The sequence below is a fragment of the Cyrtonyx montezumae genome, unplaced genomic scaffold (genome assembly GCF_038088225.1).
Source record: "Cyrtonyx montezumae isolate F1298 unplaced genomic scaffold, pur_monq_1.0 scaffold_30, whole genome shotgun sequence".
Taxonomy (NCBI): domain Eukaryota; kingdom Metazoa; phylum Chordata; class Aves; order Galliformes; family Odontophoridae; genus Cyrtonyx; species Cyrtonyx montezumae.
Genome location: NW_027072035.1, coordinates 1,939,905 through 1,952,922, shown reverse-complemented (window position 1 = coordinate 1,952,922; position 13,018 = coordinate 1,939,905). Strand labels below are relative to the sequence as shown.

General features: G+C 39.0%; 1 protein-coding gene across 1 annotated transcript in view; it reads left to right on the top strand.

Annotated features, from left to right (window-relative positions):
- The window catches only part of JAK2 (Janus kinase 2), a 96,333-nt gene that overhangs the window by 28,634 nt on the left and 54,681 nt on the right, over positions 1-13,018 (top strand). The window contains exon 2 of the mRNA XM_065744165.1: positions 9,340-9,436. The gene's annotated coding sequence lies outside the window, so the exon portion shown is untranslated. The remainder of the gene's footprint in view (positions 1-9,339; positions 9,437-13,018) is intronic.

The following is a 13,018-nucleotide window of genomic DNA, read 5'->3' as shown; positions in this document are numbered from 1 at the left end:
AACTATCGTGCAAATACATTTTCCTGAATTATAAAGATAAAATGTCAGCTTTGATGTCATATATGATTCAACATTATAAAGCAACAAATAGGGTTTTAAAAAAGAACATATTTCTTTTTTTTTTTTTTTTTTTTTAGTGCATTGGTATGGGCATTGGAGTCTTAACATTAAATTGCCATTTGTGACATCAGTCCTTTTCAAGTATTTTTATGACATTGTCTTGTATGATATTGCTGCTTGATTTTCTTAGAGCATCATTTTTGTGTTTTTTATCATGTTAAGTAACCAGACCCTGATTCTCTAAATTTATATCTCATCTAGTTTTGAGCACAATGACTGTTTGTAGCCTCATTAATTCATTTCGGAGCAAGAATATGACAAGTGGGAGAGTGTTGTGGTGGTTTTCATTGAATTTTGTTTTCTAGGGCAAGTCTAGTCTTCAATAGGTTTCTACTCTCTACTGCAATACTAAAGAGAAGTTAAATACAAATGAATAGGATCTTATATGGATTGTATTGTACTGGATTAAATTTTCTGCAATTAAAAGTCAGACTTAAACACCTGTGAATAAAATCAATGTTTCAAGATAGTGGAGCTGATACGTAAAGGCTTAGCTTTGTTCTGCCTAAACAAAAATAGAAAAGAACCCATCCAAACAAAAAAATAAAAACTCCCACCCACACTTAGAGGAATTTGTTAATAAAGTTTGCATCAGGTCTCATCTGCTGATACATAATTTCTAAACTGAAGCAATTAGGAGAAGCTGGGTAGGCTGAAGGGTGGGAAGGAGGCAATGGAATATATAGCTCTTGGCTGTTCTGTAGAGATTGCTGATTCATTCTGACTTAAATGTTATCCTGTTTACATTCTGACAGTTCTCTGGGCAAAGTGCTAGTTTGGTGAAATGCATGTTTTCAGATTCTCTTCAGTTGTTATAAAAGGTGGGATAGAAGTACAGGGTGACTTCATTCACCCTAGATGTTTCACACTGTTGATGACTATCTCAGTTTTACTTGTCTTCCTGCCTTCAGCCCCTATGTTTATATGTCACTGAAAAATGTTAGAGAAGTTGAGGTCAGCTGTGTTCTTCAAGCAGTGAATTATGCAATGTTTTTGTCTAAGTCATCTTTATACTTTGCTTGGTCCAGTTGTGAAAATGGAAAAGGAAAGAAACAAAAAAAATACAGAATTGAGAACAGCTGGAGGGGTATCATAAAAATAATTCAGTGAAAAACATGGTTCATATACTTTTATTTATTCTTTTTGTAGGTAGAAAAAGGTGACTGACATTGTGATTGTATTTTCCATGATGTTCTAGCCTGTATGGTGAAGTGTGAAGGTATACCTTTAGTGTCTATACTTAGAGGGTTAGAAGAGTGATGAAAGAGTAGTCTCAGTTACAATGTCTTGGCTGTTGAAGCTGCAGACACCTATTTGTCTTGGATGGTATAGCAAGGAGGTGTAGCAGTACAGTTCTTTGCAGTTATTTAAGGTGACCGCAGAGCTCCTTAATTATTTTTGGAATTGGTAAGTGCTGCTTAAACTGTTCTGATGCTTGGCCAATAATCAGGATCTTGCTATGCTTGGTTCATTTCCTTCCTCTATTTTTTTAATATGCTTATAAATTCAAGTTGTGTTAGAAGAAATTAAACAGCAGAAGAAAAGTATCTTGACTCATGGTGAGGAAGGAGGATCTGCAAGCATTTTTTGATGCTTTTCATTTTGCTTTTTGTTACTTCCTTCTTCTTCATACCTCCCACTTAAAAGATTAAACCTATAAGAGTGGTGTTACTTCTGCTCCTCCTTCACAGGAAGAGCACTCTAGCTTCTCAACTCTCATGAATTTCTGCACGCTATGTAAACATGTATGACAGTTTCTTGAGAGGCAATAGTTGTAGTAACCTCTGAGGAGGGAAGTTGCCAAACTGGGGAAGTGAGATAAGAGGACAAGAAAAGGGAGATAACAATTCAAAAGGAATGCCCTAAAACTTCAGCTTTTTAAAATCCAGTTCTTGCAAAAGCTTGCTGAACAACTGCAAACTGGGTAATATGTTCTAGTTGTCAATGGTATCTGTAAAGATTTGGTTAATTTTCCTCACAGAAAGGTTTGCTGTAAGAAACACTGTATCTTCTCTGAAGGAAGAGAATGTTGTGTTTTCTACCAGGATATAACTCTATATGATGAAGGATTTGTGCTGCTATTTGTGCTGAGAAGATACTATTTTGCGAAGACTTGAAGCTTCAGAGTACTCCTGTAGCTGGAAGGGATAAGGAACTTGGTTCAAATTCTGGTGCTCTTCAGAAGCTACGGCAAGGGATGGATTGTGACTGTTCCATTTTCTCTGCAGTTAAGCTGTTGAGAGCAGACATCTACCTAAGAAATCTGTTTGGAGGCTGGGAGAAAGGGGACAATTTTTGGGTCTGTTTCGTTTTGGACACAAATGCTGTTTTCTGCTGTGCCACTGTTACATGTTCTCAGACTGCGGTTTGAAATGCATGTGGCTTCTGGTAGCTTAGAGTCATCTGCTAAACTGGCATCCGTTTTGTGACAGTTGATGCTGTTCTTTGACAACAAAGAACTGTAGGAACAATTGTCAGTTCTTGTTTTGACAAATCCATCTTCAATTGTGGCACAGGGAATTGCATTTTTTGAAAAGGTCATCTTGATTTCTTCGAAAGTGTCTTCCAGTGACACTTCTCTGCTATCTGATGTGATAAGACCAGGAACCTTGTGATATTTAAGAAGTCCAAGCAATTAGGCAGATTACTTTGTTGTTGCTGTATTGTACTTCTTGTTTTGTTTGTGTTTTCAATGCTTATTTAACTCGTGGATGTGGCTATAACTGTCACCTGTGTACTCTCTAGTTGATTGGAAGGTTTTTCCCCTAAACATTGTTTGTGACAAAAATGCTTTTTAATAGAAAAATACTGCTTTCTGTTTCAGTGGTGAATCAGTATATTTTTCCACTTTTGAAATGTGATTTTTTTTTACCATTACTGCTTCTTAATTCCTTCACAATTTATTAATACTTGTTTTTACTCATAAGCTAGTATTTTGGTGTAGAAATGTGTTTCAGCTTTTTTCTGCATCCAAAAGCCACCAGGAAGAAAGAAACTACTAGTCAGCAACATTCAAAAATACTTTTTACCTTGATTTAGTTTGTTCCAGATACACAGGAACATCAGCAGTTTATTTTTATACATTTTTGAAAGAAATTAAAGGAACAATTGAGGAGTATCTGTGCTTTACTAATCAACCTTTATTTCATGGTCTGATCTAGTAAATAGAATTCCGTTTTTAGTATTGCTTATGGAACATAACATCCAGCATTATGTGCTATGGTTACAGAAATACACTTAGTCTCCACAGCTAGCAGACTCTTCACAAGAGGAAAAAACTCCTATTGAGGCTCTTCTTGAGATTTTTTTGTATCCACTTCAGTTTCAAGCAAGTATGTATAGATTGTCCTGCTGTATAGTGTCCTAGTTTTGCTGTTGTCATCCTTCATTGCATCACTTCATAAGAATTTGAGAGATGTGTGAGGGAATTGTGGGAAGTCAGCATTTTTCATATAGCTTGTGTGAGAGGTCTATCTGACCTATTGTGGTTACTCTTCCTGTGTCCTCTATGTGTATAAAGCTATGCAGATGATGGTGGCTCTGATGAACTAAGGATCCTCAAATGTCACTGTGTTGGGAGATGTTCTTTGCCAGAATAGTTGGGCAACCATTTGAATTACTTGGAAATTTTCTGATAAAATAGTCTTTTGCTGAAGTTTATCAACATGGTGACATTTAAATGCTTTGCAGATACAAACTAGCTTTTGGCAGAGTTCTAATGGAACCCAACCAGAGCTGTTGTCTGTGGGAAACCTTTGATTCAGTCACTTTTTTTTTTTTTTTTTTTGTCAGCTCACCTACTTGGTGGATTACTGTGATGGTCAGACTTCTATAATGTATTTTTCATTCTGCTTTTCCAACATCTCTTGGCAGCTTTCTTCCTGAGAGAAGATAGAGTAATGGATTCATTCTGTTGTGAATAACTTACAAATACTAATTTTTGCTTCTAATCAGAGGAATAGATTAAAAGCCTCATGCTATCAGCGTCTGTCCTGTTAGCCTGTGTTGTGCAGGCAGATCAGATGAGGATCATTACTCTTTCCTTGTGCAAAATTTCATGGACTCACTGAACTGGTGATACAAGTCAGTGGTTTGCCAAAGGAAAACTGTAAGCAAATGTTGTCTTTCTTTTTCCAGTTTTTTTCACCACATGTTTTGTTATGTTACAGATCTGTCAGCTTCCTTCTGCATCTGCTTTTTACTATTTGCATTCCAATTCCAGATGTATTAAAAATCATTGTGTGATATTAATGTAGAGCTGATGAAATAGGAAAAATTCCTTTGGAATCATCTAACTTTTTGCAGTTGTTTCTTGTATGAGCAGTTGTTTTTCTTTTTTCTGTGTCTTTAACTTGCACCATGACAACAAGTAGAACATGTGAACAAGAGACAGTGATAACCAAAGACGTGTTATTTCTCTACAGAGTGTCTTTAAGATTTTTAGATTTTTGAGAAAACCGATCACCTTACTTTTGAAAGGGCAGCAGAGTTTTCTTACTGCAGCATATGATACAATTAAAGTGTGGATTAACTGTCTGATTAACTTGGCTTCTGTTGTTTAAGCAGTGGAGAAGGTTCTCAGATTCTCAATGTTGCTAATGTATTTTTGAAAAGTGTTTCTGAGTATTGTGAGTTTGATCAAGTTAATGAGAAAAATGTTTTCTTGCAAATGTATGTGGTGGGAAGGTAGCTGTTGTAGTTGTTTTTCTTTTTTTGTGAAATACCAGACACTCTCCTACTGTGTTCTGGCTGAGCAAAAACTTATCTTTTGCTGATCTTTTAAAGGAGTAGTAGTACTTCTGCATGCACTTACGTTTTGTTGAAACATTTAACTACATGTTAAAGAGTGATATGCATTTGAGTCCTTTAATTTGCTCTTCTGTCCAAAGAAAAGAGAGTCTACAAAGCAAATCCTACCAAAGTTATTGCATGCTATATGCACAATATGAATGCCATTACACTTTTAAGACTTTAGCTTTTCATGGTATAGGAGGCCTTGCTGGATACATGCTATGAAAAGATTTGTTTGTGCTCCATCTGTGTCAACGGTTTAAAGGCTGGTTCAGCCCAGTTCCATGACAATTGCTGTGACCTGCAGACTCACACCCCAGGAAAGGGAAAAGGGAAAAGGGAGATGGGCCTAGAAACAAAACAGCGGCAACAATCTGAGGAGGAAAGCTTATTTATTAAATAAGATATCAGAAAGCAAAATAACACAATATAATACAATATAATTAGAATTAAAGCTAATACATAAAATGAGCAAGAGAGAGTGTCCGATAAACCGAAGGCCTTACGCTAATGCTGAAGGTGAGACAGCAGCGAGCACCCACTGCTGAGTTGATCCCAAAGGAAAGAGAGTGTCCTATGACCGCAGACAGTTTTTATCTTTCCCTCTGAGTGGAAAAATGCAAAGCATCGCACAGTCCTCTGGGGAATGTAGTTCTTCTCGTCTGAGACAGGTATACCTGGAACTCTCAATAATCCATGGAGCTGGAGGATTGACTCTTTAACTCTTAATGCACTACATGATGGAATACCAGTACCAAAAATCATAAAACCATGACAGTCTGCCAGTATTATAAAACTGAACTGTGAAGGCATTGAGTATAAATATTAAGTAAAACTGATAAATATAAACAAACAAGCTATCAAAAACAATCTGAAATCAGGAACTGACAGACTTCTTACTCTTGTCTTAAGTAAGTGAAATTTCTTTGTGTTCTTGTAACAAGATCCATAGTTCTCTTTAGAATGTTAGAGCTTTGTGAGACATTTCTGTACTCATACGTACTCTGTTACAACCAACATACCATCACTTGAAAAGGTTTTTGTAGTTGCACAACAGTATTCTTCCAAATTTTTTAGAAGATGTGTGTATAAGGTGGAAAGTGTTTTTTGTATTTGCAAGCAGAAGGGTGATGTCCTACTTTACTGTCAATAAACAAGCTGTATGGAGGTAACTATGTCTTCAGGGCCTTATTTAGAAATATAATAGAAAATGCTATTTTTATCTTTCTCTTCAGTTGCTTGTAAATAGAATATTCAGGGTGCTTAGTGGCAGACACAAACATTAATTGCAATTAGACAAATTCTAAGAGCTTGCTGAGGAAGGGCCTGTTTGAGCTTGTGGAATCTCCACTGCATCTGTATTGTGTTCTTTGCAAATTGCAGCAGCAGGGAGATGACGGACAAATTTATTTTAATGTTTAATTAGATTCTGAACTTTGTTTTGTAACTGGGAATTTAAATCCTTGCAACTGCCAGAAATGTGGTCTGATGTAAACGTGAACAAATTGAAGGAAAGAGCTGAATTTCTGGCAAGATATTGTGCTGTCAGGTTGGTGCAAAATGTAACGTAGGTGGCACACTCTTTGTAAGCCTGCTGCTAGAAGAACAAGCTGTGTTAGACAAGACTTATTCAGCCTAGAAGTGTGTAAATTGAGTGAATAATTTTGTATGGCCTTGATGAAGATCCTATAATAGGTATATCCATAGGCAGGATAAACAGAGATTGACTGAGAGAGAGAGATGTTACATAGGCACTGTGAGCCTATTCAGTGCTGAACAAAAAGCATGAGACTCAGGGAGAAAGTTGTCAAAGCTGTGAGCTGTGATGTTAGTCTGCTTTACCCAATTGTTGCACTTGAAATGCAAGCTGCGTTACTGAACATACTCAAAATACCACAACCCTTGTTCTGCTGTGCACTGCTATAGCCAAAGAGTGGAAGTGACTTGGGTTCCTAGATCAGCCTGATTGGTACCATCGGTTCATTGCCAGCTGCCTCATATAACTTAAAATGTTCTGCAGTTGATCTGGAGTTCTGGGAGAAAGTTCACAACTAGTTACAGTCAGGTAAATCTTCATGTGGTTTTCCTCAGTGAAAAGCCTGACTGGGATTAATAAGCCTGGATCAGTAGTCTTAAAAAGTGGAACATAATCCATCAATGCCTGGAGGTCTGCAACCTGCATGAGCAGGTTATGGTTCTGTGCTTTTTTGGAAGTTGGTGCCATCAGTCTGAAATGCAAGGAGTGTGTTCTGCAAAGGTGAATGATACTCTGCCCCCAAATAACTTAACTCCATCTCTTAACACAGATCTGGAAAACTTGAATTAGCTCTACTAGACTTGTCTCAGATCTTAATTGGCTGACTGGACAGCATTTTAAGGAGCATCCTTGGAGGTGCATTCAAAATGCACAAAATCAGACAGTGAAGTGGGTTGAGAACTGGCAGACTGGCAGAGTGCAGAGGGTTGTTGTTGGCGGTGCAGAGTCCGGTTGGAGGCCTGTAACCAGCAGTGTCCCCCAAGGGTCCGTACAGGGTCCAGTCTTGTTCAACATCTTCATCAGTGACCTTGATGAGGGGATAGTGGCCACCCTCAGCAAGTTTGATGATGATACGAAGTTGGGAGGATTGGCTGACACACCTGAAGGCTGTGCTGCCATTCAGCAAGACCTGGACAGGCTGGAGAGCTGGGCAGTCAGAAACGGAGAAATTTAACAAAAGCAAGTGTAGAGTTTTGCACTTAGGGAGGAATAATTGCATGCACCAGTTCAGGCTGGGGGATGAGCTGCTGGAGAGGAGCTCTGTAGAGAGGGACCTGGGTGTTCTGGTGGATGACAGGTTGACCGCGAGCCAGCAGTGTGCCCTTGTGGCCAAGAGGGCCAATGGCATTCTGAGGTGTATTAAAAAGAGGGTGGCCAGCAGGTCAAGGGAGGTAATCCTCCCCCTCTACTCTGCCCTGGTGAGGCCTCATCTGGAGTACTGTGTCCAGTTCTGGGCTCCCCAGTATAAAAAAGACAGGGATCTCTTGGAAAGAGTCCAGCGCAGGGCCACTAAGATGGTGAAGGGCCTGGAGGATCTCCCCTATGAAGAAAGGCTGAGTGAACTGGGTCTCTTTAGCCTTGAGAAAAGAAGACTGAGAGGGGACCTGATCCAGGTTTCTAAATATCTGAGGTGTTGGGGACAAAGTGGCGAGGCCAGACTCTTTTCAGCAGTGTGTGGAGACAGGACAAGGGGGAACGGGCAGAAACTGCAGCACAGAAGGTTCTGCACAAATGTTCGCAGGAACTTCTTTATGATGAGGGTGACGGAGCACTGGCAGAGCTGCACAGGGGGATTGTGGAGTCTCCTTCTCTGGAGATATTCAAGACCCACCTGGACACCTACCTGTGCGACCTGGTGTAGGGAACCTGCTTTGGCAGGGGGATTGGACTGGATGATCTCTTGAGGTCCCTTCCAACCCCTATGATTCTGTGATTCTGTCCAAACAAGGTGTGATAACCTATCTCTAAAGCCAGATCCTGAAGAGAACAAATGCTAAAGGTTTTCATAACTCTGATTTATGTGGAGACAAGCTGAATTTACAGCTGCATGAGATGGGATCAATTTTTCAGGGTCATGGATAGTGAACTTGGTAGAAGCATCAAATGGTGCTAAGGAATTCACTTTCCATCTTTTTTTTTCTTTGGGAAGATTTGTCTGAAAAGTCATGAGATTTAATACCTTGTAGTATTTTCTTTCATCCACTTTCAAGTTCTGTGGTGTTTCTTTCCCCTCTAGTCAGTTTTAAAATGCACTTCTGCTTCTCTCTTTAGCTTTTTCTTGTGGCTGAAGGATCACAGCAGGGTGTTTTTGTTTTTTCCACTAATGGAGAGAGCTACTGTTTTGCTTAAATGCTTTCAAATGTTGTTTCTTGTAACCTCAGAAGCCTGTAAAGATTGTGAGAGTAGGCGTGCCCTTGTCCTTCCTGCTACAAGACATTTGGTGCTAACTTCCACTTGAATTGTAAGGAGAGGGTGTTATCAGTTTTTAGCTAGAATTAAGTGTTTTCACAAACTAGAGTGTTACTACCTGAAGTGAACCTGCCACATATTTTTTTATACTTTCTTTATCTCTTCTAATGCCATCAGCAGTTTTCTTAAACCAATTTTGTATTTACAAAAAAGAAAAAGCAGTACAAGAACAAGGAAACAAATCTTCATTTTTGTGTACCAGCTTCTTGTTAGGACAGAGGATCAAGGTCTAACAGAAGCAAAAATCTGTTTTTGAAAAGTGATTTGTGAAGAAGACAGTAGGAATTGAAAAAGTTGACAGTAGGCAGGTGAAAGAGGAATGAATCACGCTATCTGAAACTCAACACCTGATTTCTTAAGTAATGATAAGCTTGCTTAGAGTCATTAACTTTTTTTTAATGTTAAGTATGTTTCTATTGCAGATAAATTATGTTCTACCGTTGCCTGCGTGCCTGCTTTGTCTGACCTCCTGTGGATACCAACAGCAAGTGGGTGTCTTGTGATGTGCTCATTTAAGAGGTTTCATCATTTTTGTGTTTTATACAGAGCTTTCTCAAGGGATAAAAGATAGGTAACAGCAGATTTATCTGTAGTGGGAGAATACCCTTCCTCCAAAAAATAAAAAGTCATACTGAAAGGGGGAGAGTGAATGTTTTCAAGATGAGTTTAGACTTAGAAAGGCTGTTGCAGCCTGTAACTGAAATAGTCTGTAAGAAGAAAAACAATTTAATCACAAATTGGATTGTGAATGCTGAATACTATTAACTCATGAGGGCTTTTTATGCCCTCTGCATTTTAATGAGTTTTCCTTTGTTGTGATGTTTTTCAGTCTGGTTAATTAATCTCTACCTGGTTGAAGTTGTATGATTATTTTAAATTAGTGCAGACCAGCATGGTAGGTAAAATCAATCCTCAGGTGAATTGTAGTTGCAGACATGAACAGAAAAGTCCATATGAACATGTTGCATTGTAAATGCCAGTTGTTGTTAGATAATAATAATTAATCCTTTCAAATTTCCAGTCTTGAAATGTGGTCAAGATTGGAAATGCAAAAAGAACCCTATTGGATCAAATTCATTGTTCCTTAGTTGGGGAATCAGGTCTTTTACAGATAGCTGCTTTGATCACCAGATCAAGATGTATCCATCTTGTTACTTATACAAATGGCAAAAATGTTTGTAAATGGACTGGTTATTTTTGACTTTCCCTGTGTTCTGTTTGCCTATCTGTTGGAAATCAGTTTTCTGGTATATATGAGCCTTGTACGTTTTATCTGTTTGGGCAGCAAATAGCTCTGTGGATACTGAGAGTGACTTACCTACAAGTATCCAATTCTGAATATATTAATTCTTTGATGTGACAGTTATCTTTTTCAACAACGTGAGATTCTAGATGGTGTAATAGAAATGTATATTTTTTTCCTGTTGTTGAGCACTGGTTGCCTGTTTCTGGTATTCACAGTGGAAAGACCTTCATTTTAAGGTGGCAGTATGTGACTGAGGCACGGGAGCCTAAGGCCCAAATGCACTTACACTTAGAAATGTAGATTTATGATTCTGTGATGTACTAGCTGTGTTGCTTCAGTTTAGAGATTAAAATATATTTTTCTGTTGGTGATATGATGTTATTGTTGGGTATTTTAGTTTTTGCTTTGTGTTGTTCATAGGTTCGTAAGGTTGGAAAGGACCTACAAGATCATCTAGTCCAACCATCCTCCTATCACTATCCCTACCCAACTACTAAATCAAATCCCTTAGCACCTCATCTAAACGCTTCTTGAACAGCGCTAGGGATGGTGCCTCAACCACCTCCCTAGGCAGGCCATTCCAGTGCCTGACCACTCTTACAGAAAAAAAATGTTTCCTCAGGTCTAATCTAAATCTTCCCCGACGCAACTTCTGGCCATTCCCTCTCGTCCTGTCATTATTTATCAGGGAGAAGAGCCCTACCCCCTCCTCACCACAACCCCCCTTCAGGAAGTGGTAGAGTGCAATAAGGTCTCCTCTGAGCCTCCTCTTCTCCAGACTAAACAATCCCAGCTCCCTCAGCCGCTCCTCAGAAGACTTGTGATCCAGACCCCTCACCAGTTTTGTCGCCCTTCTCTGAACACGCTCCAGGGCCTCAATGTCCTTCTTGTAGTGAGGGGCCCAAAACTGAACACAGTACTCGAGGTGCAGCCGCACCAGAGCTGAGTACAGGGGGATGATCACCTCCCTGCTCCTGCTGGCTACATTATTTCTAATACAGGCCAGGATGCCGTTGGCCTTCTTGGCCACCTGGGCACACTGCTGGCTCATGTTAAGCCGAGCATCAACCAGCACCCCCAAGTCCTTTTCCTCTCTACATTCTTCAAGCCATTCTGCCCCAAGCCTATAGCATTGCATGGGGTTATTGTGGCCAAAGTGCAGGACCCGGCACTTGGTCTTATTGAACCTCATCCCATTGAGCTCAGCCCAGCTATTCAGCCTATCCAAATCCCTCTGAAGGGCCTCCCTACCCTCAGGCAGTTTGACAGTTGTTGGCCTTTATTGAAATTACCACCAGGTTAGCATAGTTTTATCTTCACGTATATATACATTTATATATAATTGAGTATTTTTCCTGTTACATAGATCATGAAGTGAATACTTTCTTCCTTTGAGGTGTTAAGTCTTTTTCCTGCTGGCTTAGCTATTATGATTTTTTTAGTAGAACAAATCATCTTTAACCCACATAAATTTAAACCCACAAGTCATTTCTTCCTTAGTAACTGTAGTTTTGAGAGGGGGGAAAAATTAAAAAGTATTCTCTAAACAGGTATTTTATGATAAAACAGTATATGTAAGTTTCTCCAAAAGTAATGCCTCATATTTATTTCCATGGAAACGACAACAAATACCAAGAGTACAATAATGCTGTTTGTCAGAGCTAATTCTCAGCTACGAAACACTATTTTTTTAAGATCATTACCACCATGAGCTATGCATTTTTGTCAGCCATGAACAAGAGCCTGAGTTCCAAGCTTGTAAAGATCTGCATGGCAGATTGGAACATGTCTTTAATATCTCTTTTGCCATGATTGTAACACACCACTCCACTGCCTTACTGTCTTTGTATCCACTGTTTGGTCTCTACAAACATTCAGCAAGCTTAAAATGTCAATGGAAGCAGTTTTTTCTACATGGAGGAATTCAATGACACACTTTTGCTTCATACATCTGTCCACGTCGAGTGCTAGTTTGTCAGACTGCCCCTCTGCTGCCATCTGTAACACGACAGCAAAATTGAGAGAACTGTGGTGGGAAGGTTCAAATGCTGTACTGCCAATATCTGCCTCTGATGTCATGGGCTGACATAAGGTAATGAGAGGCGTTACTTCCAGAGCAGCCCTTGTAGGTTCTATAAGAGCAAGCTTTATAGACTGTGACCAGAGCTTTTCTTGTAAGCATGGCTTTTACTGATTACAAATGAAGTCAACAGAACAAAACTATTTTATAACTGTCATTTAGAATACTGTCAGTCTCACTTTTTTACCTTTTTGGTTTTTTTTTTTTTTTTTTCGTTTTTGAATATTTCTGTGCTTGTTTGTCTGTCTTCCATTTATGTCACTGAGGATTTCCCTCTTGAGTTCCAAAGGAATAGAGTTACCTGATAAGTCTGAAAGGAGACCTTATTTTATATCTACACATGGTGGCAGCTTACTCATCAAGTCTCACCTCAACTGAGATGTGTTTTGTTTTAAGTGTCATAGTAAAATTCAGCTGAAAATTATTACTCCTACTCTTCCTCTGTGCCAATTTTTGACCTGGCTAGTTGTTTTGTAAATATTCAGCACAATCTTTTGTTGAAACTGGGATTATCATAAGTTTCATAGGTGTCATTAAAAGCATCATTTTGACCCTAAAATTTAAGTAGCATGTTTCAGTTGGACAGGTAAGCACATGCTATAAAATGTAGTGAGCAATGATAAATCCTGTAGTTGGACTCCGAGTTTATACCTTTTGGTTTTCCTCTTATGACGTTTTATTTTCCAGAATTAGGGCTGGGTAGTAATCCAAGGCCTTTGATGTGGTTCTACACCATATCCTTATCTCTGACTCAGCAATATATGGATTTGAAGGT